General features: G+C 44.5%; 1 long non-coding RNA gene across 1 annotated transcript; it reads left to right on the top strand.

The window, feature by feature from the left end:
• Positions 1-1892: 1892 nt before the first annotated feature.
• Positions 1893-18639, top strand: LOC136885248 (uncharacterized). Its single transcript, XR_010861513.2, has 3 exons — positions 1893-1996; positions 11700-11762; positions 17804-18639. It is a non-coding gene; the product is annotated as an uncharacterized lncRNA (long non-coding RNA).
• Positions 18640-25112: the final 6473 nt, after the last annotated feature.

A 25112-nucleotide genomic window follows, 5' to 3' on the forward strand; every position in this document is an offset into this window, starting at 1 on the left:
ATTCCGATTTCTAAATGATCCAGTATTGATACAAAAATGGGTTAAGTGCATTCGTAGGGAAAACTTGGAACCAAATGATAAGGCCCAGTACTGTAGTGTTGTGTGTATTCATCATTCTGATACCGAGTTTATTGTTAGGGAAGTTCGAGAGTCAATTCAAGTGCCACGCAAACTCCCAAGTTAAAAAGAATCGTAGCATTTTCCCCTATCAGCCAACGTACCTTACTAAAAAAAAAAAAAAAAAAAAAAGTAAATCAGACCTGGAAATATCCGGAAAATCGTGACCATGCGAATGTGAATATTGAGAGACGAAAATAATGTTAAACGGTGGTGCAAGAATTACCTGTAATTAATAATATTCAGCGCTTTACAACGGAGGTGCTTGACCCCTGGCCATGCCGAAAATGAACTTTGGCAATCCCAGAAATAACTGGGATGTTGTTGTTGTTTTTGTTTGAGTCATCAGTCCATAGACTGGTTTGATGCAGCTCTCCACGCCCCTCTATCCTGTGCTAAACTTTTAATTTCTACGTAACTATTGCATCCTACATCTGCTCTAATCTGCTTGTCATATTCATACCTTGGTCTACCCCTACCGGGCGAGTTGGCCGTGCGGTTAGGGGCGCGCTGTTTTGAGCTCGCATCCGGGAGATAGTGGGTTCGAATCTCACTGTCGGCAGCCCTGAAGATGATTGTCCGTGGTTTCCCATTTTAACACCAGGTAAATGCTGGGACTGTACCTTAATTAAGGCCACGGCCACTTCCTTCCAACTCCTAGGCCTTTCTATCCCATCATCGCCATAACAACTATCTGTGTCGGTGGGACGTAAAGCCCCTAGCAAGAAAAAAATGGTCTACCCCTACCGTTCTTACCGCTTACACTTCCTTCAAAAACCAACTGAACAAGTCCTGGGTGTCTTAAGATGTGTCCTATCATTCTATCTCTTCTTCTCGTCAAATTTAGCCAAACTGATCTCCTCTCACCAACTCGATTCGTATCTCTTCATTCATGATTTGATCTATCCACCTCACCTTCAGCATTCTTCTGTAACACCACATTTCATTAGCTTCTATTCTCTTTCTTTCTGAGCTAGTTATCGTCCATGTTTCACTTCCATACAATACCACGCTAAAAAAACCAAACCCCATGGCACTACAGCCCTTGAAGGGCCTTGGCCTACCAAGTGACCGCTGCTCAGCCCGAAGGCCTGCAGGTTACGAGGTGTCGTGTGGTCAGCACGACGAATCCCCTCGGCCGTTATTCTTGGCTTTCTAGACCGGGGCCGCTATCTCACCGTCAGATAGCTCCTCAATTCTAATCACGTAGGCTGAGTGGACCTCGAACCAGCCCTCAGGTCCAGGTAAAAATCCCTGACCTGGCCGGGAATCGAAGCCGGGGCCTCCGGGTAAGAGGCAGGCACGCTACTCCTACACCACGGGGCCGGCTACAATACCACGCTCCAGATGAAAATCTTCAGAAACATCTTTCTAATTCGTATATCAATGTTTGAAGTGAGCAAATTTCTTTTCTTAAGAAAGCTCTTCCTTGCTTGTGCTAATCTGCATTTTATGTCCTCCTTACTTCTGCCATCATTAGTTATTTTACTACCCAAGTAACAATATTCATCTACTTCCTTTAAGACTTCATTTCCTAATTTAATATTTCCTGCATCACCTGCCTTCGTTCGACTGCACTCAATTACTTTTGTTTTGGACTTATTTATTTTCATCTTGTACTGTTTACCCAAGACTGGGATAAGTTGAAAGTAATATAATGTTACCGTGCGCTAGAGCGGCGAGGTCTGGTTACCGCTTGTTAATGTTGGCAGGCTAGACTTTGGTGTTTCATCAGATTACATCACGCCGACGCGGTTCGCTATAAATGAGAGCTGGTCGAGTTTACGAGCCTCTTTCCTCTCAGCACCCACAGGGGAGAGAGGAGGTTGGTTCGAGACGCAGAGCGACCAACTGTCTCTGCGGCATTTGCTGTGCTGAGGTGAGTTGTTACTTTTTCCTTCCTAGATCTATGGACATAAATTTCTGTATACTTCGATTCGAAAGGAGGCTCAGTTTCGTTTGATCGATACTTCATCATAAGAAAATTGTCAGAGCCGGGTTAAGCAGTGGCGAAACAGTATTGTTATTGTTTGGATCACCGGTTCATAAACTAGTTTGATGCAGCTCTCCGTGCCACCCTATCCTGTGTTAACCTTTTCATTTCTACGTAACTGCTGCAACCTACATCTACTCTAATCTGCTTGTCATGTCCATACCTTAGTTTTCCCCTACCGTTCTTACCGCCTACACTTACCTCAAAAACCAACTGAACAAGTCCTGGGTATATTAAGATATGTCTTATCATTCTGTTTTTCTTCTTCTTAATCTGTTTACCTTCCAGGGTCGGTTTTTCCGTCGGACTCACACCTCTACCGCCTCAAGGGTAGTGTCCTACTGCTTCAGACTCTGGGTCGGGGGATGAAACTGGGGAGAATGACCAGTACCTCGCCCAGACTGCTATGCTGAACAGGGGCCTTGTGGAGGGATGGGAAGAATGGATGGGACAGGCAAGGAAGAGGGAAGGAAGCGGCCGTGGCCTTAAGTTAGGTACCATCCCGGCATTTGCCTGGAGGAGAAGTGGGAAACCACGGAAAACCACTTCCAGGATGGCTGAGGTGGAAATCGAACCCACCTCTACTCATTTGACCTCCCGAGGCTGGGTGGACTCCGTTCCAGCCCTCGTACCACTTTTCAAATTTCGTGGCAGAGCCGGGAATCTAAACCCGGACCTCCTTGGGTGGCAGCTAATCACGCTAACCACTACACCACAGAGGCGGACTCATTCTATCTCTTCTGGTCATATTTCGCCTAATCAATCTCCTCTCATCAATTCGATTGAGTACCTCCTGATTCGTAATTGGATCTATCCATCTCACCTTCAGCATTCTTCTGTAACACCACATTTCAATAGCTTCTATTCTCTTTCGTTCTCACCTAGTTATCGTTGTTTCACTTCCATACATTGCCACGCTCCAAACGAAAGTTTTTCAAAACATCTTGCTAATTCCTATACCGTATCGGTATCAATGTTTGTAGAGAACAGATTTATTTTCTTGAGAAAGACTTTCATTGATTGTGCCAGTCTGCATTCCTTAATATTGGTACTCGGGTAGTAGAATAAATGGTAGAAGTAAACCGGCCCCGTGGTGTAGGGGTAGCGTGCCTGCCTCTCGCCCGGAGGCCCCGGGTTCGATTCCCGGCCAGGTCAGGGATTTTTCTCTCGACCTGAGGGCTGGCTCGAGGTCCACTCAGCCTTAGAGATGGGCACTATCGACTATTCGGGCGATAGTCCCTTCGAACTGTCGAATGAAAGTATTCATATCACGCAAGTATAGTTCCGTTTTTATGAGTTTCGACTTGACAGTTAGCCGAAAGTCAGCCGGTGGTGCCAAATTGCCACGAATACAAACAGCTGATTTACGATACACAATACGAACTGAAATGTAAATACTGGAATATATGTCCATAATCGGTTATTCTTTGTAGCAACACACATGATTCACGTAAGATCAATAATGCACAACACATTTAGGACAAGGCTACATGATAAAAATATGCCAATGCTCGAACAGATAAACCGTGAGAAAATTAAATTAAATTTCTACTCACCATGTAGAAGATCTCGCGTTGCTGTTAGATTCAGTTTCCCGTAACGAAGGAAATAATCCTACTCATTTCTCAGTCGCTATCGGCATTGTCATCGTCTGTTGAGGTTTCGCTCTCGCTTGACCCTAAAGAGATAATAAAGTCTTCAACATAATCGTCTGAACTACTTTATGCCCGTTCCTTCTGGCTACCCACCACATAAACTGGGTACTGGGGCTTGTTTTGTTTCAAGAGAAGCATAAGATCCGCCTTCCCCATGTCATCGCGAACCGAAATATTGTGCTCCTTCAACCACTTAATCAACTCATTCTTTCTAGCCGCCATTGTTGGTGCTTTGTCAAGAATGACTCTCTAACATAACAAACAATTTCCCGGGCCCGGCTCCTTAGTGGAGTACCTCGTCCGAAGGGCTTTCTTCTCTTGGGAGCTTCATCCTTAAACGTAGGCGTCGACATGACAGAACATCAAATTCGCACACGGGCCTAAAATTAACCTACTATATAACTACCGAACGAAATGTTAAACTAAGCTACTATATAAAATAGATCACCTGTTAGACACTATTTACTACAATATAACGCGCTATACTATTAAAAATGGAGCCTCCGTGGCTCAGACGGCAGCGCGTCGGCCTCTCACCGCTGGATACCGTGGTTCAAATCCCGGTCACTCCACGTGAGATTTGTGCTGGACAAAGCGGAGGCGGGGCAGGTTTTTCTCCTGGTACTCCGGTTTTCCCTGTCATCTTTCATTCCAGCAACCCTCTCCATTATCATTTCATAGCATTCATCACTCATTAATAAATCACCATGGGAGTGGCGACCCCATTGTAATAACAGCCTATATAAGTTTCATTCATTACATCCTTGACCCGGTCAATGACTGGAAAACAGGTTGTAGGTTTTCATTTTTCATTTTCACTATTAAAAATACTAAATAATACATTTATAAACTCTAAACTGCGAAATATTAACGAACAACAACCTAGCACAAAGACACATAAAGACCGCGAAAAGAACGGAGCACAATACAACACACAGCTGATAGCACGTGGTTACAGTAAACAACAAATCGACAACACTGCTAACCAGAACTGGAGTCTAACGCGCTCTATCGGAGCGATCGGCTGTCTATGATTGGCTGTTGATTAATTCACTTACCCTCCGCCAAAAGGCAGCGCTCAAACGTCAAGTCGAAACTCATAATAACTGAACTATAGTCAGTCCATGAAAAACTATCGAATGTTTCCAGTCGAAACTCTCCGTATCAAAAGTGGAGAGTCGTACTTTTACGAATTCGACTCAATTTAACACAATTTACCAATAATTAGAAATCACTTGTATAGACACCCATTAGAACAATATTAATGTTATACTGAGTGACTTTCAAATTTATTCAAAGGGACCCACGTTCGCAGCCGAGAAGTCCACTCCGCTCCACATTAGGAATAAGAAGCTGCACCACCTGGATATCCCAGGTCCGTATTCCAGTTTTCCATGGGGTATTCTACATTAATTCCTGGCAAATGCCACAATAGTACTGTACCTTGGGCGCATACCCCAATCCCGGATTATATAATCACACTATCGAGGAATTCACAGTTGCGCAGGTTAAAATCCGATTTACGCACTCGTCCGTACAAGGGGCTAATAAATAGAGAGATGTCTTTAATACGAACCATCATCATACGAATGGCTTTTCTTGGTGCTAAATGGACAGTGAAACGTAGAAAGACGACAATGAGGCTCTATTCCTGAACAATGCCAACAATAAGAATATATTAAACTTTTTGCTGTAGTACACAATCAAGATATATATGAGAAAATAGCCAAACACACTACTACTGTATTTTCTAGGTTATTATTATAGTTATGCCTTATTTATGAATAACGTAATTAATATAAACAAATATGCAACGAAATAAAGTGCACAAACGACAAGAGAAAATCGCCATATTAAGTAGGTACCTATAGTGTTAACATATTATATATTACATATCCGAAGTGACCACACACCGATAGTTCCATTCGTTTCCGTGTCGCTGTGACGGGAGTGCGACTGAATTCAGTCGACTTGTTTTTTAAAGTAGTCGACAGTTACGATAGTTTAAACTATCGACTAGTTCGATAGTTATCAGTCAATAGTGCCCATCTCTACGTCAGCCTACGTGATTAGAATTGAGGAGCTATCTGACGGTGAGATGGCGGCCCCGGTCTCGAAAGCCCAGAATAACGGCCGAGAGGATGCGTCGTGCTGACCACACGGCCCTTTGTAATCTGCAGGCCTTGTCCTCCCCAGCGACCGCTGCTCAGCCCGAAGGCCCTTTGAAGGGCGTTAAGTGCCGTGGGGGGGGGGGGGGGAGGGTTACTTTCTTTAAGACTTCATTTCCTAATCTAATATTTCCTTCATTACCTAACTTCGTTCGACTGCACTCCCTATTACTTTTGTTTTGGATTTGTTTATTTCATCTTGCTCTCCTTCGCTAAGAGTGTGTCCATACCATTTAGCAATTTCTCCAGATATTATGAAGACTCATATAAAATAATAATATCATCGGCAACTCTCTGAGTTTTGATTTTCTCTACTTGGATTGTGAGCCCTTTTCCAAATGCATTTTTGATTGCATAGCTCTCAACCATAGTACACATATGAGTGTGGGGGGGATTCCTCTAACACCGTGACACTAAGTCATAGTTCAGGCGCCTGTTCCAGCAAAGCTCTGAACCATAGTGCACATATGAGTGTGGGGGGGATTCCTCTAACACCGTGACACTAAGTCATAGTTCAGGCGCCTGTTCCAGCATAGCTCTGAACCATAGTGCACATATGAGTGCGGGGGGGATTCCCCTAACACCGTGACACTAAGTCATAGTTCAGGGGCCTGTTCCAGCATAGCACTCAACCATAGTACACGTATGAGTGTGGGGGGGATTCCTCTAACACCGTGACACTTAAGTCATAGTTCAGGCGCCTGTTCCAGCATAGCACTCAACCATAGTACACGTATGAGTGTGGGGGGGGGGGTTCCTCTAACACCGTGACACTAAGTCATAGTTCAGGCGCCTGTTCCAGCATAGCACTCAACCATAGTACACGTATGAGTGTGGGGGGATTCCCCTAACACCGTGACACTAAGTCATAGTTCAGGGGCCTGTTCCAGCATAGCACTCAACCATAGTACACGTATGAGTGTGGGGGGGATTCCTCTAACACCGTGACACTTAAGTCATAGTTCAGGCGCCTGTTCCAGCATAGCACTCAACCATAGTACACGTATGAGTGTGGGGGGGGGGGGGGGGTTCCTCTAACACCGTGACACTAAGTCATAGTTCAGGCGCCTGTTCCAGCATAGCACTCAACCATAGTACACGTATGAGTGTGGGGGGATTCCTCTAACACCGTGACACTAAGTCATAGTTCAGGCGCCTGTTCCAGCATAGCTCTGAACCATAGTGCACATATGAGTGTGGGGGGGATTCCCCTAACACCGTGACACTAAGTCATAGTTCAGGCGCCTGTTCCAGCATAGCACTCAACCATAGTACACGTATGAGTGTGGGGGGATTCCCCTAACACCGTGACACTAAGTCATAGTTCAGGCGCCTGTTCCAGCATAGCTCTGAACCATAGTACACATATGAGTGTGGGGGGATTCCTCTAACACCGTGACACTAAGTCATAGTTCAGGCGCCTGTTCCAGTATAGCTCTGAACCATAGTACAGTGCACGTATGACTGTGGGAGCGAAGTCTTAGAGTTTTGATTTCCTCTCCTTGGACTGTGATCCCTTTTCCAAATTCATTTTTGATTTCATGTACCGCCTGTTCTATGTAAACATTGAAGAGGAGTAGAGACACAATGCCGCCTTGCCTTACTCCTTTCTGGATTGCTGCATCTTTTTCATAGACTCTTTTAATTAGAGACTGATTTTTGTACAGATTGTAGATAATTCTTCTTTCTCGGTATGTGATCCCGATCACCTTTAAAATCTCAAAGAGCTTGGTTCAATCAACATTAACGAATGCTATTTCTAGATCTGCGAATGTCATGTACGTAGGCTTGTCCTTCTTAATTGGAATCTTCAAGACCAGATGTAAAGAGAGGATTGCCTCAGACGTTCCTACATTCCTTCAGAAGCAAAACTGATCCTCTCCCAACTCAGCTTCAACCTGTCTCTCCATTCTTCCGTAAATAATGAGAGTTAAAATTTTTGCAAACGTGAGATACGGTAAATTACTAAACTAAGATTGCGGTAATTTTCACACTTGCCAGCACCTGCTTCTTGGGAATAGGTATAATAACATTTTATCTAAAATCAGATGGCACTTCTCCTGTATCATACATCTTGCACACTAAATGGAATAACGTCACCACGTCTCCTAAGGCAGTCAGTAGTTCTGAGAATATGTGAGCAATTCCAGGTGCCTTGTTCCTATTTCGGCCTCTCAAAGCTCTATCGAATTCTGACCTCAAAATTGGGTTTCCCACTTCAACAGCATCAGCAGCCTCTTTTTGTGCCAGAACCTTATCGTCTACTTCTTTCCCTTGGTACAGTTGTTGGATATGTTTCTGCCATCTTTCTGCCTTGTCTTCCTTCCGTAGAGGTGGTGTGCAGTCTAAGCACTTAATATTCATATGCCTACACCTAGTTCTCGCTTCTTCAAACGGTTTCCTTGTTTTTCCTGTATGCAGCATCTGCCTTTCCTACAACCATGTAACCTTGAAAATCCCTGCACTTCCTATCTGCTTCAATTCTTTATTTTTGTTTTTTACACTTTGCTGTACATCGCACCGATACAGATAGGTCCTATGGCGACGATGGGATAACAAAGGCTAGGAGTGGGAAGGAAGCATTTTCCTGATGTAAAAATGGGCAAACACAGAAAACTATCTTCAGGGCTGTCGACAGTGAGGTCCGAACCCAGCATTTCTGGAATGCAAGCTGATAATTGCGTGATCCAAACTGCACAGCCACACGTCATTCTTTAATCGCATGTAAACAATATTAACGGGATCGAAGTAGGTATTAGATTTCTCTGTTTATATTGGTCTTATCATAGCAGCTCAATAGGTAATTAGTTACGGCCTTCTGCACTTCATAGTTCCACGGGGATGACGATAAGGAGGCAGGAGCCTTGTTTGCTAAATGTTTTTTTTTTTGCTAGTGGCTTTACGTCGCAGCCACACAGATAGGTCTTAGGGCGACGATGGGATAGGAAAGGGCTAGGAGTTGGAAGGAAGCGGCCGTGGCCTTAAGGTACAGCCCCAGCATTTGCCTGGTTTGAAAATAGGAAACCACGGAAAACCATCTTCAGGGCTGCCAACAGTGGGCATAATGGTTTGTATAGCACGTTGTTCATATTTCGGCATTGTTAAAGGTGTTCGTTGGTATTTTCAAGTGATAACATTTCTGCAGCTGTATGTGTTTACTACTATAGTATTGAACTGTGAACTGCCTGATGTTGGCAAGCAAACATTTTAGTATTTTATAATAATAATAATAATAATTTCGTGTGGCTATTTCTAGCCGTGTGCAGCCCTTGTAAGGCGACCCTCCGATGAGGGTGGGCGGCATCTGCCATGTGTAGGTAACTGCGTGTGTTATTGTGGTGGAGGATAGTGCTATGCGTTGTGTGTGAGTTGCAGGGGTGTTGGGGACAGCACAAACACCCAGCCCCCGAGCCATTGGAATTAACCAATGAAGGTTAAAATCCCCCACCCGGCCGCGAAACGAACCCGGGTCCTCAGAACCGAAGGCCAGCTGAAAAAATGAAAATCCACAGCCTGTTTCCAGTTATTTGACCAGCCGAGGAATGAAATTAATAAAGCCCCCATCTAGTGGCGAGGATAGGTATTGTGCCGGCTGCCGAAGCCTGTCGCACTCCTTTGGGGCCATGATTAGTGACTGACAGATGAAATGAAATGATGTTGGAGAGTATTGCTGGAATGAAAGATGCCAGGGAAAACGTGAGTATCCGGAGACAAACCTGTCCCGCCTCTGCTTTGTCCAACACAAACCTCACATGGAGTGACCGGGATTTGAACCACGGAACCCAACGGCGAGAGGCCGGCGCGCTGCCGCCTAAGCCACGGAGGCTAATAATAATAATAATAATAATAATAATAATAATAATAATAATAATAATAATAATAATAATAATAGAGCATGGCATCTGTATAGGCTTGATGATGACTTAATGAGGATGAAATGAATGGCGAAGACGTCATAAACACCCAATCCCCAAGCCAGGGGAATTGAGAGTGCGAGGAGATTGATTCTGAGAATTGAACCGGGGCCATCGGACTAAAGTCAAGCATTCTATCCATTTAGGCATAAAGCCGAACTTTAATTTGCTAAACCTTAGGCTACCATCTCCACTGATCAGGTGTTGAGTATTGACAGTAGCAGAGGCCAGGGCAGCAACTAGTGAAACAGACTTGAGAACTCAGCAGGCTTCTCCGATGGCCATTGGCTGCAGCTCAAAACGCCGAAGGCTTGACGTTCACTAAAGTCAACCATCGAAAAGGGATAACTTAAGTCTATTGGTAGCCCACGTCTTGTTCCCAAGATACGCCACTTATAGTATTAAATCAATTTGGTAGACTGTCAGCCTTTACTTCTCTGTCGAAATTCGCTCAGAGGGCATCAAAAACCTATCATTTTGTAGCTTTTGTTTTAGTTTTGGTGTATATACTCCCCTCCCACCGCCCCCGCTATATCCCACGAACCCCAGTAATTGTTGTTGTTGTCTACATTCTCTTCCTCTCACTTCTAATTCCCTATCGCCGCTACTGGCTTTGGCCCTTTCCTTATCTTTAATATTTAGAGGAGTGTCTGTTGGAAAGGTACAAAAGGTATGTTGTTGTTTGAGTCATCAGTCCGTAGACTGCATCCTATATCTGCTCTACCTCGGTCTAAACCTACCGTTCGTACCGCCTATACTTCCTTCAAAAACCAACTGCACAATTCCTGGGTCTCTTAAAATGTGTCCTATCATTCTATCTCTTCTTCCCGTCAAATTTAAACAAATTGATCTTCTCTCACCAATTTGATTCAGTATCTCTTCATTTGTGATTCGATTTATCCATCTCATCTTCAGCATTCTTCTGTAGCACCACATTTCAAAAGCTTCTATTCTCTTTCATTCTGAGCTAGTTATCGTCCATGTTTCACTTCCATACAATGCCACGGTCCAGACGAAAGTATTCAAAGACATCTTTTTAATTCCTGCATCACCTGACTTCCTTAGACTGCACTCCATTACTTTTGTTTTGGGCTTATTTATTTTCATCTTGTATTCCTTACCCAAGACTGTCCAGACCCTGCAGCAATTTCTCCACAAAAGCTTAAGAAACCTAAAATAAAAGGCATATAGAACGTAAACTAGCTATGATAAGGTTTGGTACAACTTTTAAGGAATTAAGTCTTTCTGGTGTTTATTCCTGCCGGCCCCGTGGTGTAGGGGTAGCGTGCCTGCCTCTTACCCGGAAGCTCCGTGTTCGATTCCCGGCCAGGTCAGGGAATTTTACCTGGATCTGAGGACTGGTTCGTGGTCCACTCAGCCTACGTGATTAGATTTGAAGAACTATCTGACTGAGACAGCGGCCCCGATCTACAAAGCCAAGAATAACGGCCGAGAGGATTCGTCGTGCTGACCACACGACACCTCATAATCTGCAGGCCTTCGGGCTGAATAGCGGGCGCTTGGTAGGCCAAGGCTCTTCAAGGGCTGTAGTGCCGTGGGGTTTGGTTTGGTTTGTATTGCTCGTAGCAATCGATAATATTCAACTACTGCATTGCATGTGGAGAAAATACTGATTTATTTTTTGAAAGGGGAAATGTCACAGACACTCTTCATTTCTGGGGGTAGAGTATTAAAAATACGTGGTCCTAGATACAGTACGCTGCATGTCTTTGTCCAAGAAGTGTGTTTTCGACTTGGAAATTTCTTAATCATGATATAATGTTCTCTTGGAGGTAAATTTTCTCACAGCTCTGACACTAATTTGCTCCGTATTCTTTTAATCTTATTTCAGTGGATATCAACTCTGAGGAGAGGTTCAGCTGCTGCTAATTGAAGATAACCATCAGCTGTTGAGGTGAGTTTACCTACAATAAGACAAAAATTATAGAAAAAAATTAATTGGACTCAATTATAATTACCAGAGAAATATTTTACTCGATTTCAAATAACTTTTTCTTTTGTCGCTCCGACACAGATGGGACTTATAGGGACAATGGGTAAAACCCTGTGCGGATATACAAAATATTATCCGCACCCGCGAATGGTTATCCGCGGATATTGCAATTATTTAACTATATTGCACCCAAGATACTGAAACGGATTGATCTATAAGGGACGGAGTGAGTTGGCTGCGCGGTTAGGAGCGCTCAGCTGTGAGCTTCCTTCCAGGAGATAGTGGGTTCGAACCCCACTGTCGGCTGCCCTGAAAATAGTTTTCCGCGGTTCCCATTTTCACACCAGGAAAAATGCTGGGGCTGTACCTAAATTAAGGCAATGACTGCTTTTTCCCACTCCTAGCTCTAGCCTATCCCATTGTCGCCATAATACTTGTTTACGTCGATACAACGTAAAGCAAAATAGTTTTAAAAAATCTATAAGGGGTTGTGGTAATTATTGTTTTACAAGTAGGCAAACCAATCTGTATATAACATTACTCAGAGAGAAAAAAGTGGAAGGGATCCGACACTTCGAAAAATGAAAATATCTGTCCAAGAAAGACAAGGGCCACAAAGGGCCTGGAAATGAAAGACTCCCTATCCCCCGCAACCTAGGATCGTCGGGGTCGGAAAAGAACAAGAGTTGACCAAGGGAGGTCGAGTACGATAGATGAAAGTGAGGAGCCTGGCACAAGTGCGTGGAAACAGTGCCAGGTCTCAGCTCAGGGGGCCCTGTAAGGGACAGTCAATGAAAACCGAACACCCACTACAACGTGACCATGGAATGGTTTTATTCAAAAGTAAATACCAAAAGCGTTAATACACTTATCCCACTGGGAAACGAGATGATCAATTTCGGTTGCGTAGAAAAAAGTAGGTCGCTAATGGATTCACAACCGATTCCTCCGTGGTTCGTCGGTTTTCCCGGATAAGCCCATCAATCCCCCCTCTGCTATATCAGGAGTAATGGCTCCATGTGCCTGTCCTGGGCAGTGATGTGCGCCTATCTCGGAATCTCCTATGTCACTCGTGCACGCTCGTCATGGACATGCAGTGTTCGCCATACACAGCAGACATGCGACTCCAGCACCCTGAGCCACCAGAAAATGAACCACACTTCTCTGTTCTTCTTTGCTTGCCTCGATTTCTACAGCTGGACGAACACACTAGACCAGTCCGCGCACCAACAACTGCATGCACCTGTGAGTTATCACAGTGAAGGCAGTATCGATACGTAGTAGCGTATACGAGTCCAACACTCGGCCACCCAGATTCCTCGCTGCACACCCTCTTTTCTGCTGCTGCTGCTGCTGGAAAGCTTTCATTCCCCGCCCAAAGGACGGGGCGGGCCCCCTAGATCGTGTCGCGATCTCTCGGGTCGGGAGATGTGGAGAGAACAGTGAGATGTTTCAAATGAAGAAGAGGGAAAAACGGTATGAAAATTTGGATGAAAGGCTACGGGGTTGAGTTTATGAGGGTGTGCGGGAGGAGTGACATGTTTAGAGGAGGGTACCAGGCTGTAAATGGAAACTGAGGAGGTGCAGGGTCGCCGTGATGTTATAGAGGGAGGAAGTTAGGAATCTCAAGATGTCGAGTGTTGGAGCTGATGGGGGGAAGAAACTGATTGATGGGAGGGGAGGGTAAACGGGTGGAGGGGGTCGATATGGAGGGGGTGGCCGGGTGTGACGACGGGCATTGTTGGAGTTATGTAGAACAGGTTGGGGTGGTGAAAGAGATGGCTCGACTTTGTAGCGATGGCCAAAGATGTAGACTCCATTGGCGATGAGATGGTGGATGCGGACCATGTACGTCAGACCGGAGGTGTTCTTGATCCTGAAGACTCGACGGACGGGTACGCCTTCTGCTCGAAGTTGTTGGAGGATGGCTTGTTCTGAGTGAGCAGGATCCACTCCACGGATCACACAGCTATACATGGTGTGGCGAGACGGTGATGACTGCGATGAGGGTGGTGCTTCTTCGGCGGCGTTGAAAGACGACGAAGACGACGGTGCTGCAGACGTTGCGGGAGGCATGTATGAGGCATGACGTTCTTCAGGTGTTGAAGGAAGAGGGAGGGAAGAAATCATTATGGACGCAGGATGACTGGTTGTAACCACAGTGGTGGGAATAGGGGAGGGGTTGAAGGTTGATGTTGTAGTGGAGATGGTGGTGGTAGTGGTAGTTATCGGCGATGTAGAAACGGCGTGTGATGTTGGCTGGCTTGACGGCGTAGATTCCACTTGGCGCGAAGGCAGCTGGTAGGAAGTCTCCTGTGGTGGCGCGACCGTTGCAGGTGGAGTAAAATTAGTGGCTATGAGCTGATCCATGAGTGACGCAGGAGTAACTTCCACACGATGGAAGATGTGATGAATATGGACGCCGTTGTTCAGGAGGCGGCAGACGTCGTCCTCTGTGTGGAAATATAGAAGGACATCTGGTGACAGTCCGGAACTGTTTAGTAGTCTTGTGGCCCAATGAACTGGAACGCCTGCCTGGCGGATTTGTTGGACGATGTCGTCATCTGAGAGAGCGAGGTTGACGTTACGGAGTAGGCAGGTAAGCATGGCGGGGAGGCCGACTACCAACTAGGTGTCAGCCAATATGCTCTTTAGAGTCGGCGAGGTAGCGGAGGTAAAGATGGTGAGCCACCCGGCCGAAAAAAAATTAAGGAGTAAGGAGTAGCTTTGATGTTCCACTCGGAGATGTCGCTCCTAGCGAGAAGTAGAGAATCTCCCTCTTTTCTGCACAACTTGTAAGCAGAGAGAATGCTTGTGTGGAGCAGTAAGGAGTCTCGATTTCAGTAAAAGCCGCATGAGTACTAAAGGCGTGTTTTGTATGTGCCATCTGTCAGTATTTAACTAAACTATTAGAATCGCGCTAATACCCGGCGATTTGAATTTCTTTCGCGTACTACTTCATAGCGAATTTCGATTTTTACTGCGTTCTACTTCCTAGCGTTTGGTGGCAAGGGTCGTTGATTTGAATTTTTAGAGGGACGTACTTCGTAGCGTTGCGCAATAACTTGCGAGAACAGACTAAGAGTTTCCAAAGTGAATTCATTTATATATCAATAGGTAAAACTTTCAGTACCCACTGGGCGAAACTTAGGTTAGTGATCGAACATACCCCGGACGCCACCTTTAAATCAATATAAAATATTATTCAAGTATGCTATATGTAGCATATACTATTTTTTAAAATTTACTTCAACAGATTCTTTTTACACCGCAGATGGATTTTACATGGATATTTCCTTCCTGTCAACATCATTAGGAATTATGTAGGGGAAAGTCGGGAGGTAACGGACAGTTTAACTTTTCTGCCATAATTTGTTTATGGAATAGGAAAAAATTAATGTAATGCATTTTATAAGCATCTATATTCTTGTATCAACGTACTCACTAGAATATATTTAATCACAATTTAAAACACGGACAATATTAACAAATTAAGGAGATCATTACACTTTCGTAGGTTTGAAAAATGGAGGGTGGTATCGGACGGTGAATCTTTTTTAACAAAAATTTTATTTTTTTCACATTCAAAATAAAACAAATTAACGTTTAGCCATTCTGGAAATATCACACTCATTAGCGTTGAAGATTCTTGATGGACTAAACAAATATTTAGTCACAAGATCATTTATTTTATCAAAAATATGTCCACTTGCTCCTTGTTGAAGCTTACTGCTCGCTGCAAGCTGATAGACTCAGCCGTCCTCAAACGGAGGTCTTAATGCCTCTTCATAAAATCATAAAAAGGGTCTTTATGCCATCATTTTAGTTTTATTAAACCTATGTTCAGCTCTCAATTCATCAGCAAATTGATACACAAGTTTTAAAATTCTTCTTCATCTGAGAATGTTCTCTGAAAAGTCTCACTGTTCGCCGTACACGCTTTTATTGGAATCTCTTACTAGCTTCAAGAGCTTTAATTCTATCATCTAACGTGCTTTTGTGGAACAGAGGAACATTGACTGGCCTCTCTAATACTCATTCTATTGTCCCTGACACTATTCACGGCTAATATTATATTGCTTTCTTCCCATTAACTCGTATCTTCCCCATGCTGACCTAAAACAAAGGATAATACTATCAATAACCCGGACGGAACTGCAACGTATGTGTCCGATACCGCACGCCAGTTTCGTGTCCGATACCGCCCGAATGACTCCCTTAAGAAACAACTAGAACTGAACGAGAACGTTCGAAAAGAAACTGATTCTAAACCCACGATATTACAGAGTAAGGAATACTGCTTCTGCTAATGTAATTAAAGTTCAATGCAACTTATCCTTGTTGCTGCTACTTCTTGGTAAAAATAAATCCGTGCCGGCCGAAAATCACACAAAGGACAAAAACACACCACCACTCATAAACGACCCTGCCTTTCAACTGAATAGGATGTACCCACCCTTCAAACATGCAGGCGGACCTGTGAGTAGCTAAACAGGTTCTGCCACATGCTGCTAACAAAAGACATCTGTGAATTGTCCGATACCAGCCGCCGTCCGATACCTCCCGACCTTCCCCTATATACCTAACCTCAAATTGTATTGACAAGACTTTTCATAATAATTATAAATACGTTCAGTAAGTAGCCTATAAAATCAGTACTATCGATGAACATGAGCGTACGAGTTCGGTAAAATATATATGGTAATAATAAGGCAGAGGAGAATGTAACATAAATAGGGTCATTATATTAATCGTATTCTTACAGTTGGACTGGATAACATAATACATATTTGGTACTTTTTTACCGGCTATTGCAGCCATTCCAATAGTTTAGTCGAATACTGAACCGAGAGATGGAACATACAAACCACACCTTTAGCGCTCACGCGGCTATTACTGAAATCAAGACTCCTTATCGCTCCTTACAAGCATTCTCTTTGCTTACAACTTGAGCAGAAAAGAGGGTGTGCAGCAAGGAATCCAGGTGGCCGAGTGTTGGACTCGTATACGCTACTCGATACGTACTAACAGTATTGCCACCTTTCGCGCGGAATGTATGCTATGGTGGATGTTCTGTTTTGATTTGACTGCCCCTTAAATTAACATAATGCAATGCACCCTACAGTGACAGGTTTATGAGGGATTTTCTCTTGCGAAAACTACCGACATATTCAGCGGTTCTGTTTCGGAACCTTTGTGCCTTCCTTCCACTAATTGCAGATAGGAGCCAGTTACTCTTGCTTCAGATTTCAAGATGTCGCCATTTTCCCCGTTCAAGGGTCGTCTCACCACAGTCAAAAAGTAACTTCATGAAATGAATGAGGCTGATTTGTTGAGATTTCTGGAGCATACTTGAGCGAAAATTAACAAACAACATTTATGCGCACTGCCATACAGTTCACCCGGAAGTACGTGGGTTCGAATCCCTGTCAGGAAATCGTAAAATTTAAGAAACGAGATTTCCACTTCCGGAGGTGCATATGGCCCTGAGGTTCACTCAGCCTATACCAAATATGAGTACCAGATTAATTCCTCGGGGGGCAAAGGCGGCCGATCGTAGAGCTAACCACTCTACTCCATCACGTGCCGCGGTTAACAATGGTGGAAGCCTTTACCCTCCACTCCTCCAAGGGCCTTCATGGCCTGTACGGAGGTGACTTTGTCTTTGTTTATAATTTTCTTCCGCTACTTTTGACATTAGATAATTTTTCTTCACTGTTCTTTTTTTTTTTAAAGTTTACATTGTGCTACACCATTGTATATATATTTTTCATTACGGAACTCTGTAATTCGGCTTCTCGCTGTTTTGGTTGCCAAAATAAATAAATAAATAAATAAATAAATAAATAAATAAATAAATAAATAAATAAATAAATAAATAAATAAATAAATAAATAAATAAATAAGACACTCCTCAATTATTTCGTATTTATTTTATTCACTGATTATATGCTTAGAATCACAGACTGTTGATATATATACATTTTCTCTCTTTCCGACAGTGGATGCAGCCTCGGATGCCTTTGGGATCTGCCATCCAGCAGCGCTGTTGAATTGACACCACAAACTTCTTCTGTGAAGAAGATTAAAAGTTCTGTCACATTCTAAAATCCTGATCCGACAGAACTGCAAAGTCCGAGCTCCCTCTCTCAGCGAGGAACGTTTTGAAACGTTGAAAATCAACACAGGGAAATTAGCAGCTATTTGTTAATGCTGTCCACTAAGTTCTTGCGGCAGAGACGATCGAAGTGTCTTGTAGGTACAAAATGGACACCTAAACCTTGGTTGGTAGTGGTGACTGGCTTTCGAGCTGGTTGCTGCTTTCATGAGCTAGGTTCGGACGAACCTGCCTAGTTCATGGTAGCATAGCTCACTCCCAACTACAACAAACAAGCAAACTCAAACTCCCTATCCCTTCACCAGAAACTACTATCAACTAAACGACATAAAAATGAGTACTAAAAAAATCCTTTCTTTGTCTGTCCGACTAGAACTGGATGCTACACTGAGATGGATGTCAGGCGAACATCTCTGGCATCGCGTTCTCTGCATTAGTGTGGCACCTGGATCTTTTACGGGCAGGCAAATCAGGGTTACCACACACCAGCAATGTCATCCATTGCACGTCTCGAGACCTGGCAGGACTCCTGACCCACTAGGTGCAGATGATAGGGCTGGTTTGTCACGGAAATGATGGAGTACTCATAAGGTCTCCACCACAAGACGCAACGATCAAACCAACTGCATAATACAGGAAATGCTACAAAACCACCATTGTTCTGTTACTATGTAGCAAATATCCTATTTAATTTTGTAAATAAACAGTTTTTTAAACCATTATTATTTTATTATTATGGATTCCTTTTCCCTCTTCGATTTTGGCCTACTTTGGACCACGGTTAGTCCTTTTTTCTTCTTCCAGAACTTGTTCAACATTTCACTGTGGTTCCTTTTCCTCTCCTATGACCACATGTTCTTGGGATTTTCATTTTGCATTTCCTGGAAACACACCGCTGTGCGGCTCGTGACAAAATGTTTAGGGGGCGTGCAGCAACATCTTTGTTCACGTCTTACATGTACCAAAGTGGAATGCAAATCAGTACACATTAATTACTTAAATCATTTCACTAAAATTTCCTTGTACAGTTTCTCTCCACTCATGATATGGTAGAACCCCTACAACCGACGATGCATTTTTCCCAGACTAAGAGTTCCGTATCGCCGGCACTCAAGCGGGATTAGTCTAGCAACATTCTGTTCAGAAATGACAGGGTTCCGTATCGCCGGCACTCAAGCGGGATTAGTCTAGCAACATTCTGTTCAGAAATGACAGGGTTCCGTATCGCCGGCACTCAAGCGGGATTAGTCTAGCAACATTCTGTTCAGAAATGACAGGGTTCCGTATCGCCGGCACTCAAGCGGGATTAGTCTACAGTAGCAACATTCTGTTCAGAAATGACAGGGTTCCGTATCGCCGGCACTCAAGCGGGATTAGTCTAGCAACATTCTGTTCAGAAATGACAGGGTTCCGTATCGCCGGCACTCCACCGGGAGTGGTCTAGCAACATTCTGTTCAGAAATGACAGGGTTCCGTATCGCCTGCACTCCGCCGGGATTGGTCTAGCAACATTCTGTTCAGAAATGACAGGGTTCCGTATCGCCTGCACTCCGCCGGGATTGGTCTAGCAACATTCTGTTCAGAAATGACAGGGTTCCGTAACACCTGCACTCCACCGGGATTGGTCTAGCAACATTCTGTTCAGAAATGACAGGGTTCCGTATCGCCGGCACTCCGCCGGGAGTGGTCTAGCAACATTCTGTTCAGAAATGACAGGGTTCCGTATCGCCGGCACTCCGCCGGGAGTGGTCTAGCAACATTCTGTTCAGAAATGACAGGGTTCCGTATCGCCGGCACTCCGCCGGGAGTGCTCTAGCAACATTCTGTTCAGAAATGACAGGGTTCCGTATCGCCGGCACTCCGCCGGGATTGGTCTAGCAACTTTCTGTTCAGAAATGACAGGGTTCAGTATCGCCGGCACTCCGCCGGGAGTGGTCTAGCAACATTCTGTTCAGAAATGACAGGGTTCCATATCGCCGGCATTCCGCCGGGAGTGGTCTAGCAACATTCTGTTCAGAAATGACAGGGTTCCGTATCGCCGGCACTCCGCCGGGAGTGGTCTAGCAACGCCACGGTCTAGGTGTTGGAAAACCTCGGGGTACCGTTGTTGGCTGATTGTTCCGACTCCCGGAGGGAACGTGAGTGGTAGTCGTAAGAGGCGACTAAAAGGGATTTTATTTGGGAGCGTGTGTTTGCAACGACTGGGCCCTCAGCTGAGTCCTAGCATTGCTTCCACTTACTTGTCCCAGGCTCCTCACTTTCATCTATCCTTTCCGGCCTGGCTTGCCCAACTCTTGTTCTCTTCGGCTGCGATGTTATTAGAGCTCTCTCATTTCCACGCCCTTCGTGGCCTTTGTCTTTCTTTGGCCGATACTTTCAAGAGTTAGCACACATCATGCCTCGACTCACCTAAAGACTCCTCGAGTTCACCAGTGCAAATACAACAACAGCACAGGTTGCTCAGCTGCTACCTAAGGCAAGGGTGCCTCTGGAGGAGCTTTACTCTGCTCGACCCCACCGCCTCTGAATAAAATGTCCTACAAGAGTTCGCCAAGAAGGTTAGATAGACAACAGCTTAGCACACATCATGCCTCGACTCAGCTAAAGACCCCTAGTTCGCTAACCCATCCTCTCTCAAGTCAGGTACCCCTTTTAGTCCCTTCTGAGACTGAAAGCGAGTCGCTGGTGGGAGGAAGAGGAGGTTCAGATGCAGTTTCGGTGGGAATACGTGGAGATTGATCTAGATTGTCCTGACGAGTATCTGTCGTGTTGACCGCCAAGCGTCGGGTTGGTTGTGCATCTTCTGGAGGGGTGGTTGGGGCGGACCTTTTATACTGAGGGCTGTTGGTGTCCCACGTTTGAGATTCAACTTGAGGTAGAAATCTCGCCTGGTAGTTGGGATCAGCGAAGGGGGACATGATGGCAGCATGGTAGGCCACGGTGGTGGAGTCGAAGGCGGCGGACGCAATAGAAGTCGTCGATGTATAGGTGGTACATGTATCGCTGGTGGTGGTGACGGCCTAACGGTACATGCCAATCCAGTTCGCTGCTCTGCAAGATTCGGTGGGGAAGGCGGAAATGTAGATTGTCCTCTCGGTGAGCGGGGAGAAGTCTCCCTAAAGTAGAAATACCATTCCTGAAGTGAAACCTCAATTTGAGCACCACTCAGACCACCTGTCTATACACTTTTTAAGCGACTATAAATCGCCGTGTTAGAGTTTGGTGTGCGGATGTCGACGGACGTGAAGACGTATGCAGTGGTATAAACTGTCACTGCGTGCGTGAGAAGTTACGCTTTCTCTCGGACCAGGAGAAGTGAAGAGAGCTGTGTGGTGCGAAGAATGAAGAAGGTGGGTAGAACGATGTGTAGAATTAGATGATGGGGCCTCTTGGCTGCGGTGACAGGAAGGAAAGGGGGTGTGCAGTAGGAGTGCAGTTTTAGAGAAGTGTACGGAGATGGAAATGGAGGGTTAGGAGGTGTAGGGACATAGAGATATTGTGGATGGAAGATGTTAAGTATCGTATGATTTCAAGCGTCGGAGGTGAGTAAGGGACGAAACTAGGTGGGTAGAGGGGTGGACTGACACATGGACGAGATTGATAAAAAGTTGCTGGCCAGGTGCGACGATGAGGGCTGTTGATGGGATGACGAACAGGTTGGGGTGGGGACATAGAGGGCTCCACTTTATGGCGATGGTGATAGATGTGAACGCCGTTGTTAATTAGGTGTTCGACGTGTGCGGCGCTCGGGACGTGGATACGAACCATATAGGTTGGGCCGGATCTGTTCTGAATTCGGAAGACGCGACGAACTGGGACGCCTTCAGCTTGGAGTTGACGAAGAATGGTTCGTTCGGAGAGAGCAGGATCCACACCGCGGATCACACAACTTGACATGGTGTGAAGAGTTGAAGAGGGCTGCGATGGCGATGGTGGCGCGGAGGCTGCTGGTTCGTCGGCAGGTGAAGATGACGAAGGCGGTGCACAGTTGGTAGACGCTGATGATGGGGCTGGTAGGTATGGGTGTTGAGGTTGTGCAGGAAGGGAAGAAGTCATGAGTGGTGAATGCTGGCTTGAGACAACAGTAGTGACCGGAATGTGGGAAAAGAGAGGGGTGGTTTTCGTGGTAGTTGCTGTAACGGTGGTGATAATGGTGGCGGTGGTGGTGACAGGAATAGGAGAGAAATAGGACGATGATGAGTGGGGAGGTGTCAGTTGTGGTGGTGCTGTGGATGCGTCATCTAATACGGAGGACTAGGTTCCACTCAGTGGTGCTGGCAGTTGGTGACGGTTCGTTGAAGATGGTCTGGCCTGAAGAGACGAAGAAGGACACGACGTGTAGGAACGTCGTCTTGCAGTATTCTAGAGACGCTGTCAGCTGCGACGCCTTTCCGTTGGAGTTGTGTCAGGATGGCGTGGTCTTGGAGAGCAGGGTCAACGTCAAGGATCACACAGCTATCCATGGTGTTGAGGAGGCCGACTTCCAACTTGGTGTCTGGCTGATATGCTTTAATGGGTCGGTTGGGTGCGATGTTAGAGTTGCGGCGTCACCCGGCCGAATCAAAAAAAAATGAGGTAAAGGAGTATGCAGTCCACTGTAGAGACAGACGGCGAAATGCCCTATCACTGCAGTCGACGAAGAATGTTGTTCTCCATCACGTTCGTTCGTTCGTTCGAACCTGTTCTCATTCCCCACCCTGAAGGGGTGGGGAGGGCCACTTGAAGGGTTCCGCCCTCCCTCTGGCAGGGAGCTTGGGCGGAGTTGAGGAGATTTGATAGAAGAAGGAGATGTGTAATATTAAGGAGTGGTGAGAAAAGGGCCTCTTGGCTAGGGGGGGGGGTGTAGTGTGTTGAGAGATTTTATTCCCAATAATGGTTACAGATTTAAAATTTCGGTTGCAGCATGTTACAAAGATTATTTACTGAATTATAAGCATGAAGGGAAGCATGGTGGGGTAAACGGAGAATGCAAAGGCTGTGGGACTAGTGAGGGGTGTGTGTGCGAGGGATAAAGTCAATCGCAATACAGTCCATTTGGCCTCCTGAATCCAGGATATCTGCTATATCTTGCTATATCTTACAGTCAGTTTATGAAAAATTTAGTACTGAAACTTTTACGGACTTGTCAGAAAATATCATACAAACATTGAGCTCTAGGCTCAAGAAGAGATTTGGCCATGTTGAAGACAGCAACACTCTTGGATTATGCACCTTTCTTGATCTAAGATTATAAAACTTTGCTTTTCAAAATCACCCAGCATTGGAAAACTGTAAAAAGAAGCTACAACATTTGATCGCTTCGAACCTTAGGTCTGTGGAAGGTGATAAACCTCAAAGTCCCACTGTTGAGAACAGAGATGAATTTTCTCCATGGTCACTAATAGACCTCAAGCACTTCCACAAGGGACTCCTACATCCAGGTCAATTATTGAAGTTCAGAGATACTTATAGAATGTGATATTCTAAGTAGAACTGAAGATGCATTAAAATGGTGGTGTGAACACAAAGTTCAGTTTCCCTTCTTGAGTGAAATAACTCAAGAAATGTTGTGTGTTTCATCTACTTCGGTACCCTGTGAACGAGTCTTCTCCAAGGGGAGCTTAGTCTTCAATGACAGGAGAAGGAGATTGCATGAAAAAAGGCACAACAAAACTTGTTCCTCAATTCCAAACTTGGAGTGTAGAAAAGGGTTTTTTCGTTGTCTTGTTTAAGTCTAGATACTGCAACTTCCAAACCTAGCAACATCCTACATTTGCAGTCTCTAATGTCTATATTTAAATGTATTTTATACTTCCTACTAAGTAGGCCTATGTGATAATCAATGTTTATATTCTGAGCATATTTATTATTTTATTATTAAGAAGAAATTTGCACAATGTACATAAACTTGTAAAAAATGTTTTCACTAGTCTCTGGTACAGAACTCGGTTACGGGCACTTGTCTTTTCTCACATATGATGTGGTAACGATCACAATGATTGTTGCCCAGTTCATCTGGGTTGTGGTGCTGTCTTGTTGCAGCTGCTGTGCTACTGGTTTTGTGAAGCTACAATAGGGCCCACGAGAGTTGAAGTCTGACGTTTAGCGCCACCGGCGAGAAAAAGTTGACTAACGCTGCTCGAAAATGGTCTGTTGCTATCACTGCCTTCGTGATGTACAGGCCGTACTGTACCTCCGATGACGTCACACAAAGAGGCGAACTGTTTCCTCCGCCCGAACCGTGTAATGCAAGGTCATGATGCGTCTATACATTTTGTAATTATGAAATATTTACAAATATTGTATTAATATTACAGGTGAGATCACTAAAATCTGTAATCGCATCAAAGTCAGGTCTGGGTAATTTTAGGAGAAGTAGGTTTGAAGTATGATCTACGCGGTCAAAGCTTGAGGGTTTTGCTCGTCAATGTACCCAACAAATAATTGTTATGAATTAATACAAATATGGAGATAACAAACGTGTAATAAAAAACTTTATATCCATACCTCTAGATGGCCATGGGTTTTTGTTGTTGTTGAGACTTCTGGCACTTTCCTTCGAAGACTTTCACGAGACCCTTTCTTTATACAAATAATTTATCATTTTTTTATTTAGGAATAGCCCATGTTTCCCCAAATATTAATGCACTGATCAGCCAGATCTATTAGTTACTTCCCACATTCACGGAAACTGCCGAGGAATGGTTTTTACTCGCATTAAGTTTGAGGAGAAAAAGCAGCGCGTACTCAACATTACGAAACCAAGAAATGAACATATGTAGGTTCAATTGGTTACTGTACATTTTTATACTTGTTCTGTATCAACAATAAAACGCTCTGCCGTAAGTCTGTGTAACAAGAATGTCAGAAGCAGAACTCATCATTAGCTCTGGAAAATGAGTGAAACATACACATTTATTCTTCGTAACAGGTATATTTTGAGTTGGGATTTTTGTTTTTCATAAAGGTAACCTTCCCCCATAAGAAGAAAATGAAAATATTAATGTATATTTACTTGGATAGTTGTATTTTCTCAGTGGTACACACAAGTTCTTAGCATTGTGGCAAATGCGTACTTTCACACACTGCATTTAAATTTGTTGCATATACGATGACACTTCAATGAATAATTTACACGAGAAATATTACGTCCCTTGAATTTGCATTACTCACCGCGTGAAGATACCAGATCTAACCTAAGCTGTGAGGTCTCA

This window comes from Anabrus simplex, chromosome 14, assembly GCF_040414725.1.
Source record: "Anabrus simplex isolate iqAnaSimp1 chromosome 14, ASM4041472v1, whole genome shotgun sequence".
NCBI classification, from domain to species: Eukaryota; Metazoa; Arthropoda; class Insecta; order Orthoptera; family Tettigoniidae; genus Anabrus; species Anabrus simplex.